Source organism: Thunnus maccoyii, chromosome 18 (genome assembly GCF_910596095.1).
Source record: "Thunnus maccoyii chromosome 18, fThuMac1.1, whole genome shotgun sequence".
Taxonomy (NCBI): domain Eukaryota; kingdom Metazoa; phylum Chordata; class Actinopteri; order Scombriformes; family Scombridae; genus Thunnus; species Thunnus maccoyii.
In genome coordinates, this window is record NC_056550.1 from 20,801,149 (window position 1) to 20,822,392 (window position 21,244).

Here is a 21,244-nt window from a genome sequence, read left to right on the forward strand (position 1 = left end):
CAAAACAAATAAAAAAATAACTTAAAAAACATCAATAGACCGCCATATAAACATAAAAAAAAACCCTGGCACCCTGATATTTTCTTCCATTCTGTTAATTAAGATGTTGCAGCCTTAACGTACGATAATCATCACAGATATGGCAAGTTTTCAAGTACCTCAAATCTGTATCTAAGTACAACACTTGAATGAACTTTGTTATCTTTCCCTCCAGGTTATGGGGTTTAATTGCAGCATATTGTATCTGTAGCTTGACGTGTGTTTTGTTTGAGTTTCTTTGCAGGGATGTAACAACGCTTGTTGTCTTGCACACAGACTATTGTATAGTTTGTATAGCTTTATGTTTTCTCTTTTTTTCCTGTTTACACTGATGGTCATCTGCTGCCTACCAATAAAAAGTGATTATCTGTTCCTAGCCATGAATTTCTGTGAGTTTAATATGTTAATTATCTGCTGCATAGCTGATGTGCCTTAGCCTGCTGCTGTATCTCAGGTGGTTTCCTGATTTTATATCAATCTCAATAGGCGGCTAGTTCCCGGTCGTGACACACAGTATATTCCCCTCGTGGTCTGAGGTGCCTTGCCGTACAGCGAACGCCTCCTGGCCCACAGATAATGATTTTTATTATTGCTCTTTGTGACCTGGCTGACTGAATGTGGCTCATTGTTTAAAATGATTAGATGATAAATGTTTGTCATATAACTGGAACAGTCTTCACTGTAGACTGCAGACTTAGGGGACATAAGGTGGAGTGATATCCATCATGGTTGACATTTAGGCCAGCACCATACCTCTTAGATGTCCCTCCTGTACCCAGAGGATGCCACATACAGCACCGCTAGCTCTGAATGAACAGTGGCATTGGATAGTGCTCTGAAGGTTGCAGTGAGACATGCAGCTGTGCGCATTAGTGCATGTGCATACATACGGTCTGTTTATGCGTGCATGTTGCGAAGGCAAGGTTGAAAGACGATTGATGTGTTATGACAGCTACCTCTTCCTCTCATATACAGTGAGAACACCTCTGCCTCCTGCCTGGCCGGATTGTCTTTTCTTCCTATGTCAGAGTCACACGCTTTCATTGACATTCTCTCTCAGCCTCCCCCCAATAACCTCAGGTGGCCAGTTTCCACTGAAGCGAGGGCAGATCTATTGTGCCACAGAATGTACTGAAGGGTTTCTGGGTCGATGAGCTCGTACAGGACAACCAGGACAAACTGGGATCTTTTTAACTCCTTAAGGACAACCATAATTTTCTTTAGGGTCATGCATATAAAACTTGTAAAATAATAATCTAAAAAAGAACAGGAAGTCATTTTTGATTCTCATAATTGACTCTGCACCATGTTCAGTTCCAGAGCCAACAATAAAACAGCAGATGTCACTTTATTAGAAAACAGTGGCAGAGTGTGCTCATCAACTCCACAGAGTTACTTACTCAGCAAGTTGTAGCTCTGCAATAAGCTGCTTCCTTCTTGGGACCAACAAGGCAGCCAATATACAGCGTAAAAGCCCTGAGGCGAAACATCTCATCAGCCTTACCTAATCTCCTATACCGCTTTCTTAAACAATGTATCAGACAATAATATGGTAATCTGTTTCACAAATGATGCAGATCGTAGCAATTATCACAATATGACAACTACAGTGTCCTTGGGCTGATCCTCTATAGCCTAATAGAGGTACCATTAAACAAACGAGCATAATGCATTATGTTTGTTTGTTTAACAGTACACAACATGAAATACAGTCACACAGCAGTGGTATATAAGGAGTAATCGAACATAGGACACTTGTATATATATTACCTGTCGAGTGCATATGTGTGGTGTGAGGAACTCCATGTCAACATATATCACATGAAATGGACCAATGAAAATGCCACCGCGGGATGTAAATAGCGGAAGCTTTTTGCTCTTGTTAGCAGCCTGCTTATGTTGTTAATCATAGCTTATTATAGAGAAATTGGAGGCACAGGCTCATCCTGCCCATCAAATCCTTCAAATGGTACACCTTTTGTGGGCCATGTATCCTTTGAAGGATGTATTTTAAATGGTTAACAAGGCCGCTCCAAGTCAACCGTAATGAGGCTGAGTCCCATATTGCAGCAAGAGTGCACGAGTGCTACTGTAGGATAATATGAATACCTTTATTTTACATATTTAATGGGTTGATGAACAGATACTTGGTTGCAGATGTAATTGCAGTCAATAATTAATTGCCTGTATGATTCCTTCAGATCATACTCTGTATTTAAATTATAGTAGCCTTCAATTCTACATCATTCGGGTTATGAAATTTCAATGGGTTTTGGTGCCATAGAGACTATAAACTGCTATAAGATCTAGTAATGTAATTAAGGTACTGATCAGCAAAACTATCAGCCCCCTGCAGACATTTCATTCATGTGCTACAGTTGGAATTGCCACTTTAAAACTAATGTAATGTTCCAATCTCAATATGGGATCATTTGCTATAAATAGTAACCAACTCCAACTTGGCAATATACTTCTCACCATTTGTGTAGTTATTGATGGTAAACAGTAAATCTGCACGACCTTGTATTTTCCTGTGTATTTGTTTTATAAAGATTAATCCATGGCTGTTGTTGTGTATAATTGTCCAGAGATGGATGTTTTTTTGTGTGCGAATAAACCTGAATTTTATGTGTTTTTGCTAAATATGATCACATTTTGGTGACCTAGGGTGCACTTGCGAAAGACTTGTAAACTTACATCAGTTTTACTTTAACTTGATATGAGAAATAATGTGCTGTTTCGTGGTTTCGTCGTCTTGTTTGTAGATTGGGTGGACAGGCGTGAGTTGAAAGGCGGATGTATCCTCCCCATGAGCCTGTGAACCAGCTGGACATGACGGACAGGCCGGTGTGTTGTGTAAGTCAAGTGCAGCCTCAGCATACATTATTCATGGCTCTCATCATGAAGAGGCGCTCTTTTATCTCTCCATCTCCTGCCATTTCACTTCCTCTTCTCTCTTGTTCCCCCTCTTACAGTACTTTCTTATTTCATCAGCACCCATTATCCACTACAGCAAACTTTACAAAGAGTAGCCTCTCTCCATTTGGCAGCAGTGCACCGAATCTTATTCTCATCCACAATTACTGATAGTTTACAACTGCCTCACTATTTGTCCTTGATTTTAATGCATCTGTTTGCTTTTTTTAGCCACTTGTTGCTCATTTTTTGTCCTTTATCCTCCATCAGATACAATATTGTGCTTCATTAATTTCAGTGCGGATTTTTTCCCCCCCTGCATTGTGCTTTCAAGGTCATTCTTGAAAAGCTGACATAACGTTGGACTCTGCCCTAGTTCTAGGCTGTGATGACTGGAGGTGATAGAAGAGGATTCAGAAGAGTAATAATTTATGCTTGCAAACAAACATCCAGCAGGGCAGAGCCACAGGCCACACTGATGCTGAAGTTGCCCTCCCGTGGCGTCCTTGTCATTCTCACCTGCCACTGCACTCCGGTTGCCATGCCAATCCACTACAAGCTCGCCTTGGGCCCAACACAGCTTCATCATTAGCTGCTGTTGTCACTTGGGGATATTTCAAGTGTTCACTCTTCTCTCTCCCTTCCACTCACTCTTTCTCGCATCACCAGCATCACCCTCCCCCCTCATCCTCCCCCATTCCTGGTACAGTAGATGCTTCAAGCATTTCTCCACCCGCCCCCCTGCTAGCTCAGCTGCTGAGCCCCACGCAGGACCATGTCCCTGGACTCCCCTTTATTACCATATCATGAGATGCGCCTAAGGCATGTAGCAATGCAGCGTGCCGCCTGTGTCTTTAAGAGAGAGAGAGAGTATAATGTGTAATGGGGGGGAAATAAGGCATGGAGCGAGCAAGTGAGAGAGAGTGGGAGAGGGTGTGTGAATTTATCACGGGCAAAATTTTGCGCTTCATTCTTAGCTGTGTGCTGAGCATCCCTGCACCGGCATGCTCAGTCTCCCAAGGCTCATACTGCTGAAGAGTACGCCCCTCACTCTCTCTCTCCCTCTCAGGCTCTCCCACCCGACCTCTCCCTCTCCATCACACACGCATACACACACACACTCACACACGCACGTGCTCGCAGTCACACACGCGCAGTGCTGTCAGGAGCGCCGCTGCTGGATCACAGCCATCTCGCGCAGGAGGTTCCAGAGGAGGGAAGAGAAAGCCAAAGCGAGAGCGAGACAAAGGGAAGGAGGACGGTAGAAGGAGCGGAGCGAATAGGAGCGCGGGGAACCGGCACAAGGAAGGAGAGACCTAGCGCTTTGTGAAGAACAGAAAGCGAGGGACAGGAGGAGGGAGGAGGAGAGAGGAAAAAAAGAGGAGGGGGAACAGGAAACGCGATCACTTTCAGCTGCAGCGGTCCGTGTCGCAGCATGGGCAATGCACCATCCCAAGGCATGTCAACCCTATCTCCATGCATACTTGTGTAGCAGGTATTTTTTTGATTCTGTGTGTTGTGCTGTCCAACCGGCTGGCTGTCCTCCTGTCACATTCTGTGAAAGCAGGGGATGGGGGTTGGGCTGAGGGCTCACGGAGAGAAGCATCACTTGAGGAGAGTGATGCTGTAAGGTAGCATCAGTTAATGAGTAGTAGGTTAGGAGTGAGGCACCTAGGGAGAGGCTTGCAGGGATGTTGAATATGAGGATGTGAGGGCAGAGGTGCTGGAAACACTGGGTGGAGGCACCATGTGTGGGAGCAGCAAGAAATGGGAGGGGGCTGGTGTAGAGCAGAAGTACCATCAGTGAAGCAGGTGGTGCTGGTGGGTGTGAGTCTGTGTGTATATGTGTGTGTGTATAAGAGAGAGGGAGGTGACTAGTGAGAGAGATTTTTGTCAGGTGTGTAGTTGAGCGCAAAGTGTGAAAAGTGTGACCGTGGTTGTGTGTGTACGTGTGTGTGTGTGTGTGTGTGTGTGTGTTGGAGTGGTGGTTGCAACTGCCGCTGTCAACCACATGGAAGACCTCTGGGAAGTGAAGCGCTTCAAGGGGTGTGTGTGAGTGCAAAAGACGAATGGATGGAGAAGAAACAAAGCAGAATAAGACAAATAACAATCAAAAAATCGGTGGATGTAATGATAGCTTAATGAAGGCACTAGGCAGCTTTGCCTAGAGAGAATGGGGGATGGTACTGTAAATGGATGAACGGGTGGGTCAATCCCTTCATGTGATGCTCTCTCTATTCCCTTTTGGCCACTATCTCTTTTTCTTCTCCCTCTTTCAATCTTTTTTATCTTTCTTTTCATCTCTTTATGTCACACACGGGGTGAAATAGCAGTTGCGAGGTTTACAGCCTGAACATGCTGTGCTTGAATATTAACTGAAGGTCTCATTGATTCCTGGTTAGAGGCAGGCATATGTCTAGATACTCTACATGCAGTATATTCTGTGCATTTGCATTTGTGTCCATGTTTGACCACCTGTGTTTCAAGGAGAAGGGCGTGTGGGGAAATGTAGAGACCAGTGATAAAGAAAGAGTGGAAAGGATGTGTGGAAAGGGTGTGTGTGTGTGTGTGTGGGGAGGGTGGTTAAAATAAGGAGGAATTGAGGGAAAAAGATCACATGGCATGTAGAAACAATCCTGGGATGGAAAAGCTTCTCTGACAGGCAACAAAGGGAGTACATCCAGTATGAAGATGCAAAGAAATAAAGCAAAGAGAAAAGGGGAAAGGCATAAACGCTCACTTCTCTGAGAGACAGGCAGCACAGCACAGCTCGGGGAATTCATCCACCTTCATTTCCCTCCCTAACTCTTCATTCTCTCTCACCTCTTTCTCCCTATTTTCTTCCTCCCTTCCTCTTCATCCCGTGCTTGCCTATCACCCAGGGACGGTCTGGTTAGCTAGTGGAGAGCCAGAGACCGAGAAAAAGGATATGAAAGACGGGGAAAGAATGAAAGGAAGTTTGAAAGAACAAAAGACAAAAAAAGGGTTGGCACGTAGATGGACAGGTAAGTTGCGATGCCAGGTTCTTTCGGTGGCAAAGTAACAACGTAATTCTCTTTAACAGTGTCTAAATAAGGTCATTACTTCAAATGATTGCAAGGGCCCAACAGTGGAATAGCAAACAGCTCTTTGAACCCGTTTGCTTGTGAGCTTCTTCTGCACTGGTGTAGAATATTGATGCTGTCAACTTGTGTGGTCAGTTTCTTTGCTGCTGTGCTTTGCTTTTTTTGCAGATGACCTTTTGAAAGGTTCCTTGCTCTAGTGAGGGTTCATTTCTCCAAGTTAATATTTGAATTCGCTTGTCAGACACTCTTATCAGTCTCTTTTAATGCAGGGGAAATCACTCAGGTCAGGCTCAGGTGAAGGCAGATTTAAGTGTCATGAGACCTTTTGCGCCGGACAGAGGTCTGAGTGTGTATTGGATTTTTTTTTTTTTTTGCGTTATCACTTTAAAGCTTGTCCTTGGACTTCTGTCTGCAGTCAGTATCTATCGTAGAGGGACTGACATGGATTAGGCTGAATACTGAGCCATGGGTGTCTTTTTATGTTAAAACAGAGAATAGATTCGGCTGAATGTGTTTGAGCAATTACATTATTTTTCATAGAGGCACAACAGTTTGAATGGTGCTGTTTTGTTTTGAACAATAATTGAATAATTTGCCGAAACAAAAGATTTCCAGCTGTATAGATCTGCAGTATTCAGAAATATCATTGCTGTCGGTGGCAATTAAAGGCACTAATTTAACCTAATGCGGCCACAAACAATGCTAATGGTTGGGATGTGCATTCAAGCCAACTGTGAGCCAACAATTTGTCAGATCAGGCTTAGCTTTACCGAGCTTGCCAGTAAACAAATATGGCATTCACATTTGGTAATCACAATTTAACCACTGCCCATCATGGCAAATAGAAACACCAATATAAGCCCATTAGAGTTGTTCCAGTTCACACAGCTAGACTAAACCGTAAAGAATAGATTAAGCGGAGTCAAGCATTAAGCCCAGTATTAGCCTGCTGGAGAGCTAATGCTTATCATAATGTTGCCATTGTGCAGAGACGGCAGATCCTGGTAGCTTTTTGCTTTCATGTTATACCTAGTATGTTCAGCTTAGGTTTATGTCAACACGCATGTCTGTCTATCTGCTGATCCTCTCTAGTGAGGCAAAGCCAGAGTTGTGTCTTAGAGCGGCCTGCAGTGGCTGAGATGCTGAGTTATACGGCATACTGAAGTGATGATACACTATATAAAAGGAGAATGTGAGCCAAGACGTGAACATGGCATGGTTGATGATGACATATGATGAGAACTGTATGTGATGAAGGAGGGGATGTATTTGTATGGTAACATGCTGGATATAAACCAAATCCAATACCATCTGGACTTGGATGAAAGTGTGAGGTAATGTGTAGAGCATTAGTCTCTTGGTCGACTGGTCTAATTGACATGCTCTCGTCCGACCAAATTCTCATTGGTCGAATAATCGCTGTGTTACTTTCATTAAGAGAAAAGTGCATCAGTAGCCTTCCAGGATTAATCCATTGTTTCCTGCAGCGTGAGGGACAGACCAACCTAATGGAGACTTCTAGGTCTAACTGTACTCAATGTTTACTGAGCGTACTAAACATTTACTGAATCAGTGTTTCTCCTAAAATTATAACAACGAGAACCCCTGCCAGGCCAAAGAAATATTTTTTAATGCCAAAAGTAACGCCAAATGTCCATTCACCCAAATCAATACCGTTTGGGAGCCTCCATACAGCGCTGCTCCGATACGTGAGTCAACCTCTGTGCTGTTGCCTGGGAAACTCTTGGTGGTGTAGCTCCGTTAAGGAATAGGACACTGCGAAATATGTGTGCGTAGCAGTTGGGAAACAGTGAATGGCAGAAAAGTGATGGTGAACGCAGCAGAGGAAAAGGTTAGCAGTAAGTCGTCAGTCTGGCAGTAAATGTACAGTACAGAATACAGCGGGTTGCCACCCATTGTTGAATTTCTTCAAATTTGGCACAAACGTCCACTTGGACTCATGGGTGAACTGATTAGGTGGTCAAAGGTCAAGGTCACTGTAACCTCACATCCATCCCATTCTCGTGAATGCGATATCTCAGGAACACCTGTAGGGAATTTCATTACATCTGACACAAACGTCCACTTGGACTCAAGGATGAACTGATTAGAATTTGGTGGTCAAAGGTCAAGGTCACTGTGACCTCACTAAACACGTTTTTATGCCTCCGACAACAGCCGTGGCCAAAGACATTATCTTTCCGGGTTGTCCATCCCATTCTCGTAAATACGATATCTCAGGAACACCTTGAGAGAATTTCTCAAATTTGGCACAAACGTCCACTTGGACTCAAGGATGAACTGATTAGAATTTGGTGGTCAAAGGTCAAGGTTACTGTGACGTCACAAAACATGTTTTTGGCCATAACTCAAGAATACAACTTTGTATCAGAATCAGCTTTATCGGCCAAGCATGTGAACACATACATGGAAAATACACTTCACACTTTTTATTAAATTCCTTCAAAATCTTCACTACAAATAGGCTATTATATGAGTCTGGACAGACATGGATGTAAACTGCAACTCGACTGGTTGGCAGAGGCGTACAACCTCGAGACGATATTTCAAGTTTTCTTTAATTTGTTAAAATCCAGTGTACTTTGTCTTCATAGTGGTGCAGACATATTGGCAACATGACGACACACTCTGTGCAGCTGAGTTGATATACTGTAGGAGTATGAATGTGGGAGGATGAACCTTTGTAAACTTTCCTGAGTGATTTCACTCATATTTCTTTCTGACATCGATAAATTCCCATATACATCATAATAATTAGTACCAAACTGATGTAAGCTTCATGATTACATTTGGTAAGGGAAAGAAGCAGATAATTGTTTTTGTGAAAGTATAATAAATCTTTTTTTTAAGGCAGCTGGGCTCTGTTGGTCTGTTTACCATCCTTTCATTTCAGAGGACAATACTGCAAGCAATAGACAGCTGGACTGCACTGAGTCATGACATCATGTGCCTGTCAGATATTTATCTAGCATGCAAGGACACAACCTCGAATGAACCACATTATATCCTTGAGTATTTGGTAGAAATGTTTGTTCATCACCAAATCCACAATTGCTCTAAGCTTTAAAGCATCTGTCACTGACAGCATCATGCAGTCGTGTGTATATCTCAGTATGTTTGTGGAGTCATTGTTTTGTAGTTATGCACCTGCTTATTCCCTAGGTCTGTGCCACACAAAGCTCCATGAATGCTGCCTCGTGATTGGCTGATGATGATGCAATGTTTTATGGCAGCGAAGCTGCATGTTTTGAGGGCATTTCTGAAGTAATTGACCCTGCTGGGAATAGTGTTGCTGGAGTTGTACTGATGTGAAAGTAAATCAGCTAAACAAAATATTAACATGATGTAGAGACTCCACGCATTTTGGGTCACAACCTCTTCTGCATAAATGACGTTGAGCACATAATCATGGTGTGATGGGAAATTGCCAGACTTCTCTGTCCAAACCAGCAAGCTGTTCCTTATGTTACGTTTGCTTCATACAGCGTCCTTGTCACAGCAGGTCATAAATGCACCAGGGCCTGAGATCATGTATGTGCCCCCACATGCATGTGTGCAAATGTGCACTTTGCATTTGTGTACGGCAGAGGGGTAATGATATACATGCAGCATTTGAGCATTGTAGGAGGAAATTGATTGAGGCATGTGTCAATGGAATATATTGTTCTATGAAAAATTGATCATTACAGAGCTTGGACTATCTTCACATCCCATTCTTGAGTCTTTGCGTTTTCCCAGATTCCACATACTCGACAGGATTCCTTAATGTGAACTGACGCCGTATGTCAAAAATCAGACTCTTTGTGAATGGTTTGTGCTTTTTACTCCTGGGGTTTGTGGCTTATATGATGAATCTCTCCATAGTTGCAGTGGTGAGCACTGTAGTAAGCTCTCAAGGTCATTAATGATTCAAGAGTTTAAATATTACATGCATTTTTCAAATCTCCTTGTTTCCATGCCACAATTATGTGTGGGGCAGAGTTTAATATCTGTGCACAATGATGGGACAGATAAGTATTAGCTGTTCATGCAAATTCTTGTTTTTTTTTTTTATAAAAAAAAGATAAGTGTCCAAGTTATGGTAAAATCACAGTATTTTAGCCTCTGTAGAATGGAAATAAAACATCTCCAGTTTCATTTAATTTTGACCTTTTCAGAGGAAAATATAACAAAGTAAAGAAAACAGAAAAAGAGAGATATTGACGGGTTACTGTTGCTAAGCAGTCTGTGACCTTCTGTTCTCTGAAAGCCCTCTGGTTGCTCTGTTAAATGTTATTGTGAAGTTATTTGTCCCACTTATCTACCTAAAAATATTAAGTCAAACATGTCGTGCTCGAATAAATTATTTAGTAGTAAATTACTGTAATTAAGGAAATAAACATCACTTTTATTAAGTAATATTTAAGCATTTCGCCTACCTGATGACAAGATCTGTTTGTTCTGGCCACATGTAGACTATTTCACCTTTAGGAATAGATTGGCTCGGTGCAGTTAAAAATGTAAGAGACAGATGGAATAAAATGGGTAACTTGAGTGAAGCTGTATTACTACAACTCCTAGTCAGCCTTCTCTTAAACATCTGTAGTAGCTGCAGCTGGTTGGTTAGAATCCCAAAAAAAGAGCAGAAGATGAAAACAAACCATAGCAGCTTGTACAACACGATCCTGAAGTGATTTCACTGTGGGTCCAACAGTCCAATATTTACTTCATTGTCCTTTAAATTTTTCCCCCCACTCACAAAGCTCTAGTCGGTCCGCCGCGATGTGTGCTTCATGAAAGCTCCAGCCTCTGAGTCATAAAAACAACTTGTCGTATATTCAGGTGTTCTGTAGTGAGACATAACAAAATGGACCCTAAATCAAAAGTAGCTTTGTGACGACTATTTTAGAGACCCGAGTGGTGCAGAGCTACTTTGTGCTGCAGGAAAGGAAAGAAAGAAGAGGAAGAAGATCCACATTTAGAAGCGGGGTTGTGATGTTCTTGGCAAAATGTAATGTGTGACACAAAAGTTAGACTACAGATAATGAGAGTACCATGTCATTGCATATAAGGGATGCAAAATTCTGTTCCCTTTTGGCCACTATCTCTTTTTTATCCCTCTTTTTTTATCTTTCTCTTAATCTCTTTATTTCACACACTCTGGGCGAAATACCAGTCGTGAGCTTTGCAGCCTGAACATGCTGTGCTTGAATATTAACTGAAGGTCTCTGCGATTCCTGGTGAGAGGCAGGAATACGTCTAGATATGTAAACACTGTATTTCTACATGCAGCGTATTCTGTGCATTTGCATTTGTGTCCGTGCGTGACACGTGTTTCAAGGAGAAGGGGGGTGTGGGGAAATGTAGAGACCGATGGATAAGGAAAGAGTGTGTGTTTGTGTGTGTGTGTGTGTGTGTGTGGAGGGTTGAGGGAAATAGATCTCATGGCATGTTGAATCACTCCTGGGATGGAAAAGCTTCTCTGACAGACAACAAAGGGAACACATCCAGTACGAAGAAGGGAAAGGGATTAATGTTCATTTTTCAGAGAGAAGGGCAACACCGCACAGCTCGGGGGACTCATCCACCTTCATTTCCCTCTCTAACTCTTCATTCTCTCTCACCTCTCTCTCCCTAATTTCTTCCTCCCGTCCTCTTCATCGCATGCTTGCCTATCACCTAGGGACAGTCTGGTTAGCTAGTGGGGAGCCAGAGACTGAGAAAGAGGATATGAGAGACGGAAGTTTGAAAGAACAAAAGACAAAAAAAAAGTGTTGGCACGTAGACGGACCGGTAAGTTGCGATGCCAAGTTCTAGCGGTGGCAGGGCAGCAATATAATTCTCTTTAACAATGCTGAGTGTCTAAATAAGGTCATTACTTCCACTACTTTTCCGTTTGTTGGCTATTTCACAGTTTATTAGTCGGTTGAAATGTACCCTTCCAGTAATTACATTACTTCCTGACAGTATCTGAAGGCAGCATCTGCTTTGCTGCTTTAGTGACAGTTGGTACAGTGCAATCAATTTGTGAGAATTTAGAAGATAATGAGATAAATATTCAAATTTAGTAGGCAGAAGGCAATCGTTTGGCTTCAGATCTCAACTTTTTTTTTTTTGCAGCGTTTAATGGTCACTTCTTGCCTTTTTTTTTTTTTTGGATCTTTGAAAAGCTTTTCTGTTCTGCAGAAATATGAAGTGAAGCTGCTCAGACTACAGACTTCACCATGTGTGTGTTCACATAGATGACTGACTGGATGTGTGCTGTAGTCAGTGTTTTCAAGATGGTGACATCTTACTCATTAATGTTCATCCGGTTTAGTTTTGCAGAATTTAGGCATCATTATAAAATCAGCCTGTGGCGATTTTAAAATCATTGGATAGTGTGTGCCTGTGTGTATGTGTGTGTGAATTTTTAGGTTTGTACTCAGATATTTCAAACCTTTATTCACTGGATAAACCTCCTGATTTAGTCCTGCTGTATAGAACGGAGGCTCTTGACACTCTTACACACTTTTAGCCATTTTGCTGAGAATCTATATTCCTCTTGAATAGTTTTAACTGTCAATTCAATACTTTTGCTTCATCCAGTTTTTTGCATGTTGCGATTTTTTCTTTGCAGCCATGTCACAGTCAAACAACCATCTGTTTATTATTTACTACAAGTAAGCCTTCAAGTTAAGATATGTCTTCTCTGTCAGATTGGAGACGGGCTGTGAAGTCAGTCAGACAATCATTTGCCCTCTCTGGTGTTTTCATATCCACTCGCAGACAGACGCACATCACCCCAGTAAAGACTGGAACGTCAAATACGATCTCAGGGCGATATTAAGGTTTTTGTACGTATAAAAGTATTAACTTTTTATATTTCTCTCTTTGTAGGCCTCAATCTAGAAATAAAAGACTACTGCAGGTAGAAAAATAAGTTGACATGTGAACCTTTTGACAAGATTTATGCACCAGGATGCTACTTTGTTTATGTAATATTAAGAGAACATTTATATCTGCAGAACCAAATCTCTTGTTGTGTAACAGAGACGTCTTACATCCCATATGAGCCTCACCTGGTGTTTTTGCATACCTGAAATAGCAGCATGCATAGACTCTGCTTTTAATAAATTCAGTAGAAATGGGACACACATTGTCAGATTCAAATACATCTGCTTCCTCCCTGCACGAGATAGCAGTAGTCTAAACATAGGGGAATGCAGATCATATTGCAATGTTCACCTTTCCCGCAAGGTTGTGTTTTGTTACAGGGGGACGTGTTTTTGTGGTTATTATTAAACATTTAAAACCAGGTGAATGTTTAAAAGCGTTGAGAGCGAGTTGAGCTGAATCACTTACGAACATGTTACCTCCGCATGTAGGTAAGAGCGTGCGTTTCATATTTCAGATACCTCTGGGCTAAAGACTCATTTCTGGCATCTGTGTCACATCACAAATGGTGCTGAACTGCGTTTTTCCTCTTTCAGGTTTCTCAGTCGCTTCAGTCGTTCCTTAAAACTTCCCCCAGAAGAAAGGGAGAAAGGAAGAAAAGGGGGGGAGAGGTAGAAGAAATGAAACCGGTGGTGTTAGTGAGTTGCTAGAAGAAGCAGTAATAGTCTTCTTTCTTCTCCCTCGTCTTCTCACTCAGACCGTTTCCTCCTACGTTCTCCTCCCATCACTTCTGATTTTCATTCCCAAGATGCTCAGGCAGGAATACAAAGCAGGCAGCGTAGGCTCTGATGATTTTGGGCAGATTAGCCTCCTTCTGCTACTGACTGGATCCAAATATCCCTCATCTCATTCTGGTCCTGGTCTCAGTAGACTCCTTCACCATCTCCCTCTTTTGCCCTTCCTCTCTGCTTGACACGCCTGACTCTCACTCTCACCCTCTTTCAGACTAAAAAGATGTAAACTGAAAAGAGAGAGATTTAGTATCACTTTGCAAAAATTGAAACATCATGTTTTGAACTGCCCTTGGCTACAATTTAGATTTCAATCTTTACTCCGTCCCAGTCAACATTTAAACATCCGTAACATTTACTGTCATTTATGTTTCAATCTCTTAAATCCGATTGGTGTGGCATCCAATTTAAATGCTAGTTCATTTCAACATGTGCATATCCTTGTGTGTGTGTGTGTGTGTGTGTGTGTGTGTGTGCGTGTGTGTGTGTGTGTGTTCTGTGCTGCACTTTCTTTCAAGTCTCTGCAGTAAGAATGGCAATGCTCTGCTGAAACCTTTAGGATCACTTCTCATTTCCTTCCTCATTTTCCCCACTAGGAGCTACCCTTCTCACAAGGAAACCAATTCCCAATGTTATTGCCCGCTAATATACATGTAATGACTTGTAACCAGCTGAGAAGCAGATACCGACTTGCATTATCCAGTAGTCCAGCCGAGCCTTAGAAGAAGGATTTTTTTTTTTTTTGTGTGTAACGTGATGTTGCAGAAACATTGCATTTGAAATACATGGATGAGCCCAAACCCACTGCCAGAAACTATTAGAGCATCGAGAATGAAAAGGTCAGATCTGTTTTCCCCCGAGACGGACCTGTATCCCTCCGGTTCATCCGATGCTGCGTGTGTTTTGTGTCTCCGGATCGATTAGCCGGTTGGCATCCGTCTCCTCAGTCTGGGGCATTAATGGGAAACCGGGAGCTCTAACATAGTGCATGACATTGGCATTTTTGAAACATAGCCAGCCTGCAACAGGAATAAAAGACAGGCGAGAGAGAGATATATACACTTTCTTAGATTATGAGCAGAGAAAGGTGTTAAAATGGATTGGATTTCTCACTGTGGCGAGCAGAAGGTGAGAAAGAGAAAGAGGGAGGAAAATGGCTGTGCTGAAGATGACTGGTTATTGTTTCTGGTGGTAGTGAGTCACTCATTGATCATAATTGCAGCAGCAAGGAGTTGCCTTCTAATGTTTGACCTTGTTCAATAACAGGAGCTCTATCGAGGACTGCATGCAGAGGTAATCACAAAGCCAGAGCTCAGCCTGCAGGTTATAACAAGGAGTGTGGTCGTATTCCTTCTTTTCGGTCTGTTTTTTTGTTTATTTCTCTGTTTTATGCATTTTTTTTAGACCGCAACTAATGATTATTTTCATTAGATTGTTTTGTCAGCTATTTTTTTGATTAATCAATCTCTTGCTTAGTCTGTAAAATGTTAGAAATTAGTGAGAGAGCCCAAGGTGACCCAAAAATATTCAAGTTCAGTTATATAAAACAAACGGAGCTAATCCTCAACATTTTTAGAAGCTGGAAGCAGCAAATATTTGATCATTTTCATTTTATAAATGATTTAAACCATGAATCAGTCATCAGAATTGATAGGCTAAATGATAACCTCTCAGCACTACCCTGTATATTTTAGAATTAAAGCCTAAATATATTCCGATGTCACACAGACGCGCTGAAAATCATATGTGCATACACGAACACATGCAGCTAATCATTTGCAAATCAATGCATGCACGCACACAGCTGACAGACACCTGACAAATATAAAAGCTCCTCTGTGCACCGAGCCCTACATTCCTCCCACAGTTACTAGGAAACAGGAGGCTCACAGAGCGGTTGGCTGAGGCTGTGGAGGTGTGGCGAGGCAGCAGACCGGCAGCGAGAGGGTAACGTGATTATGAGGAGGGAGGCTCCGGGGTTAAACACTGTATAAATGCTAGATGCTGAATAGATTAAAAAGATCACTGTGTCATCCAGTTTGTTGGCATCAGTACGCTGACACCCGTGCACGTGTTGCACGCTCTCTGTTTTGGTCTTAAGCTTGGTTCAGTGATGGTGAATACATATCATAGCAGCTCATACATTATCTCCTCTTCTTCCTCCGCACCTAAACTCAGCAGCCAACCAGAACATTTTCTTGTTTGTTTGCTGAAGTTTGTCCCCTAAAGACACACCTTCAGAGTGTCCGACATTGTAAATTCACGTTATCTCTGGTGTGATAAATGTGTCTACATTCCTAATGACCCCACTTACCAGATCTTTTTAGACTGATAAACAATGTGTTAACCTCATTGTGCATGCATGTTGTATCACCCGGCCATACATCAAGCAACCCATCTTCCAGTAGGTGTTTGGAAACAAAGTGCAGGGATGGCAGAGATTGTTTTGGCACACATCCATGTGTATCTGTTTAATGCAAGCTCATGTCTATTTGTGTATTTGCCTGCCTTTATTTTGTTTTTGTGTAGGTAGTTTTAGTACAAGATTTTAGTTCTATCATTTCAGTCTCTGCAGAGGGGTGGGTACGACGGTATTGCTTCCTTTCGGTTTGGCTGATGTGCTTCTGCTTGGCTGTTTGTCCAATGTTACAGCTTTCTGTCCTGTCCCCGTGCTACCTCTTGGCACACCAGGAAGCCAAAGGCCATCATGGTAAAATATCAGCTCCACCTTCTAGATGGCAGCAGGAATCCTGCATCAACGGATGCAGCGAGAAGCTTCAGGGTCTGGCAACGGGGCTCATCCAGCCCGGCCCACTCCCTCCTACTGCCAAACAGATGCTCTGGAGATGGAGGAGCGTACACAGATGGGTCGCTGCCTGTCATTCAGACCTCCATGATATTTGTTCATTGATTTGAATATTGCCAGGATTTTAATTTCTAAAAATGTGGGATGGTGTCAGAGATAAAGTCACAGTCATATGAAGATTATTGTGTTTTGCATTTATTCCCTACGAGATTGTTTCTCTGTCCATATCAGATGTCTGTTCACATTATACAGCCAATGTCTGAGCATCAGCTCATTTAATCAATATCACTCATCTCTTCTTAATATTCATACCTTCGTAGGATTGTTAATGCATGGTGTGTTCTAGGGATGAGTTTGTATTTTACTGGTTTCATTAAAAGACATTCTGTTTCTCAGCTGTGGAAAATGCCAGAAAAAGGTTGCTCAAGTCACTGTGGACCTTCACTTATTGCTTTGTGTCTTTAAAACTGCACACATGCTTACTTTGTCTCTCTCTCGCCTGCGTTGTGTGAAGTGCAACACGAGAGCACATCTCCAGTGGAGAAAATCACCTATGGTTAGTGTTTGACGCGTTGCCGGGAGAAAGAATAATCACGTCTGTTGACATCAGCATATAAAAGGCACATGTGTGTTACACTGTATACAATAAATCAACAGTAACACTCTTTGACGCTCTTGCATTGTGGACATTGACGTGTTTTAAATTAAATAGAGCCCTCAGTAGATATTAGATGTGATGTGTTTAATAAATTCTGACTCCCAGCTGAGTCCAGAGAACAAATTGACAATTCCGTTGTAGCTCACTGGGTTATCATTGACCGTCCCGTTGTTTGTCACAGCACAGCGCTTGTTATAACGCAAGACAATCGATGTCAAGTATGGAGATGAAATGTTGAGGACACAAAGTTGTCGTGCCTTTGTAGTTTTGCATCTCCACTGAGCACGTGCGCTCTGACTCACACACACACGCACATGCACACACAAACCAAGAGAGAGAGAGAGAGAGATGGCGAGGAGTATCTTTATTTGAAGTCGCTTCTTCCTGCATTAGTAGTCTGTTCTGGTGTGGTGTGTGTAAGCACGTTAAACACAAACAGTTGTTGCACAGCATGCAAATGGGATCTGTAGGAGAGAGGTCTCACCTTGTGCAGGCAAACAAAGAGCTTTTGTGTGTTTGCACATGTTTTTTCATTGTACTCCAATGTTAGCATAGCTTCTGTAAAAAATCTTAGCGGATATATAAATGAGGGTTTCAAGTCTCGTTATCAATTAGAATTGATTGTTTAGTCCGTAAAATGTCAGGAAATGGTGAACAATTTTCCAGGGCCCGGGGTAATGTCTTCAGATTGTTTCTTTTGTCAAAAAATTTAAACATGTTCAGTTTACAATGATATAAAACAGAGAAAAGTCTCCTCACAGTGGTGTAGCTGGCATTTGTGCCTGATCATTTCAGCATATACAAGTGCCAGTATACAGTGCATATTTTTGCATGAATATTTTGTATTGTGTATATTTTTTTGTGTGCGTGCCCCCAAGTGTGACAATGTGTGTGTGTGTTGGTGTGTTGGTGTGTGTCCCCCTCTTCAGCTGTTTGTGATAATGACAGCCGGCTGTGTTTGAATGATTCATAGCTGAATGCTAATGAGACATGCTGCAGATGTCTTGGAAAAGCCATGCTGTGCCCTTTAGGTGTCACTCAGCCCTCGGGGATGCCGGTCACCTGCACATCTCGCTTTTGTGGCTCCATACTAACACAAGCTTAATGGAAAACGCCAACTGACACAGCAAGTTCTTACATTTCCTATTAAGTTGGAGCGCTGATTGAACTTTTTTTTAACTTCGTGTGCTGTGCTGTCATGGCACTTCATGACACTTGTACAATGCGTACATGATTGAAAGCAACATGAAGGCCAGATTAAAATAGATTAATCATTTCTGCAGATGCTCTACAATAGATGAGTTGTTTGGGAAGAGAGTACAACAAAAATATCAGAGAGGAAGGTCACAGGGAGGAAGAACATCAGCATTGTGCAGTGGAGGGAGGCCAAGGAGCTGTCTAATAACAATAGGAAGCTGCTTTGGCCTTCAAAAAAGGCCTCATTGCTCTCTTCTTCTCTTCATCTCCTTCTTTGCTCTCTCTCCCTTTTTTCTTGTTTTTTCTTCACGGTCGAATATACCTGATGCTGCCTGAACATAGCATGAGTCGGTATTGATTTCTCTTCCCGCTGCTCTGTTGGTGGGTGTTTGACGCAGGAGTTCAGGGACACACGGGGCTTTGTTGCGGCACTTTGTTCCCTTTTTCCACTCCGGTCCAGCCTATCCATACATCACAAAAACGCTCTATCTCTGTGTGCCGCCCACCTGACAGTTTGCCCTCTGAATGCGGCCCCACTGGCGTCACAGTCTAGAGCCCACGGGGCCTGCGTGACTTTTCAGTGAAGCAGCAGGATGCACTGAAATCTCAGCGGAGTCTTTTAAATGGTGAAGAAAATATCCTAGTGATTGATTCCAGAGCACCTTGGAAATCCATGTATATTAAACAGTTTGAAAACGTGGAAATTCGACAGACTAATGGAGTTTAAAATGGCTGTCGATAGAGTTACTTGATATGAGTTTAGAGCCAAGAGTACGTATAATGTGTTATTTATTGCTATAAACCCCTATGTTTTCACCACTGCAAGATTGAGACTTTAGGTAGCTCTGGAGGGGAGCATGAACAGTACATATATACCCTGTGACCCGTAGTAAGATGCTGATAGAGAAAATAGGTTTTCAGGGTCTTTAAGTGTGTAGTTCAATCAATGTATAGTCTAGAAAATAGTTTGGAAAATTTATATTCTCTACCCCTACTTTAGAAAAACATTGATATCAAGGGCTTCTGCTTAGCATATGACAGTTTCATTCATACATTTTCAGCATAAACATGCTGAAACTGTACAGTCAATCGACAGATAGACAGATCAATATCAAAATTCTGAACACTTGCTGGATCCATCTGGTCAATTATGAAGATTGAGACTGCTTTTTTCTGTTTTGTGTGACTTCAGTAGGAAGTAGAACAGCTTCAGGTTAAGGACAAGGCGCTGCGGTCATGTGATGTGCATCTTAACCAGTAGGCTACCAGGACGCACCATGAGTTCATATAATAAAACAGGACTACAAAGATAGTTCTTAAAACGTTGAAATAATACGAGAATATTTGTCTTTTTTATTCGGCTCAGTATAGGAATTAATAATCTTTAAACAATTTTGTTGTGGTTTGATTCTTGAAATATGCAAATATGTTTTCTCATAACAGAGACGGCGGCATTATGGTGTGAAAACTAAGCGATCTACTTCTCAGACTTGACGGACAAGTCAAGACCACTTGTAACACGTTTTATAACCAAGGGATTATGGAGCTTGACAACATTATTGATGTTTGATGAGATTTAATCATCCTAAAATAAGATATTATAACTTTCTTGCATTTCCTCAACCTTATATGTAGCAACATTTATACCACCCGAAAATATCAACAGCTATATAGAAAACCTGTACTGGGGAGCGTTCCAGTGGTTAGGGGGTTAAGATGCCAACCACAAACTCTCTCTCTCTCTTCCTCATTTCCTGTCATCTGTCCACCGGCTGTAATAAAGGCACAAAAAATGATGGACAGATTAGTCAATAATGAAAATAATCTATTTTAAATTTCATTACACATCAGACAGTTTTCACACCGACCGGAGACTATAACAACTGGTTTTTAGCTGATTCATTCAACTGGTAAGGCCAACTCTCTCAGCATACTATTAATTTCCTTGGCTTTGCTTGAATTAATAGCACACCAGTCAACCAGCATAATGAATTCCAGGCACTGTTCAGACCCTGTAGACCACTTAAACGGAAGCTGCTGGTGTCAATTCCCACAGCTTCTGTTGTAAATCAGCGTAAGAGCAATTAAGAGATATTGGGCTGTGACACCTGTATCTCCTTTCAGCATCAAGTGTATATTACTGTCACTGGGAGTTCAAGGGTCGGCTTTTTATCCCGTCTCTTTGCCCCGGTACGGTTACACGGTCTCTGGCTCTTGTGTGCAAAGTCCTCCTCTTGGGATAGAGATGCCTGGGTCTAGTTTTGCACCTGTGCCTCATTCACAAAGAGTCACGTCTGTCTTTCACTGTCATTAACATACCCATCATATTACTCTTCCCTCTCTGACACATAATCACTTTAATTGGACTAAAGCTAAAAAAAAAATGAGGCAATTTATGATGGATAGGAGATAAGAGAGGCGTTTGGAAGAATTGAGATGAAATCCTGTGTTTCTTCTCAAATATATGAGTAGGTTTAGGGGTTATCTCTATGTGTATGTGTGTTTTTGCATATTATCTCTGGGATTAAGAGGGGTAATTGTCTGTCTTGCTGTAGATTTGACAGCAGTCTTTTTTTTCTGTAGCCATTTTGTGCATGTGCAGCGTAACATCAGCAGAGCCAGGGGTGTTTTAATACTCATTTCTCTCTCATGTTATCATCCATCACCGGCTTCTGGAAATCTAATTCACTACAACTCATGTCTCATGACAGAAACACTCGTACCGTAAATCTAGCACACTGGTCAATTCATTTCAGTCACATTTGATTGATTTTAATCGCTTTTCATTGCAGTATCTTTGGCAGATTACATTTTTTTTTGTATTCATCTTAAAGCTGGAAAACAAAAAGTAGGTTTGGGGTTAGATTACAGCAACATCACTCTGCATTATCGATCT

At 41.9% G+C, this 21,244-nt stretch overlaps 1 protein-coding gene across 10 annotated transcripts in view; it reads left to right on the plus strand.

Annotated features, from left to right (window-relative positions):
- Positions 1-2,810: 2,810 nt before the first annotated feature.
- si:ch211-278a6.1 (SRC kinase signaling inhibitor 1) overlaps positions 2,811-21,244 on the plus strand; it is a 104,511-nt gene continuing 86,077 nt past the window's right edge. For all 10 annotated transcript variants that reach the window (XM_042393734.1, XM_042393736.1, XM_042393741.1 and 7 more), the window contains exon 1: positions 2,811-2,895. The gene's annotated coding sequence lies outside the window, so the exon portion shown is untranslated. The remainder of the gene's footprint in view (positions 2,896-21,244) is intronic.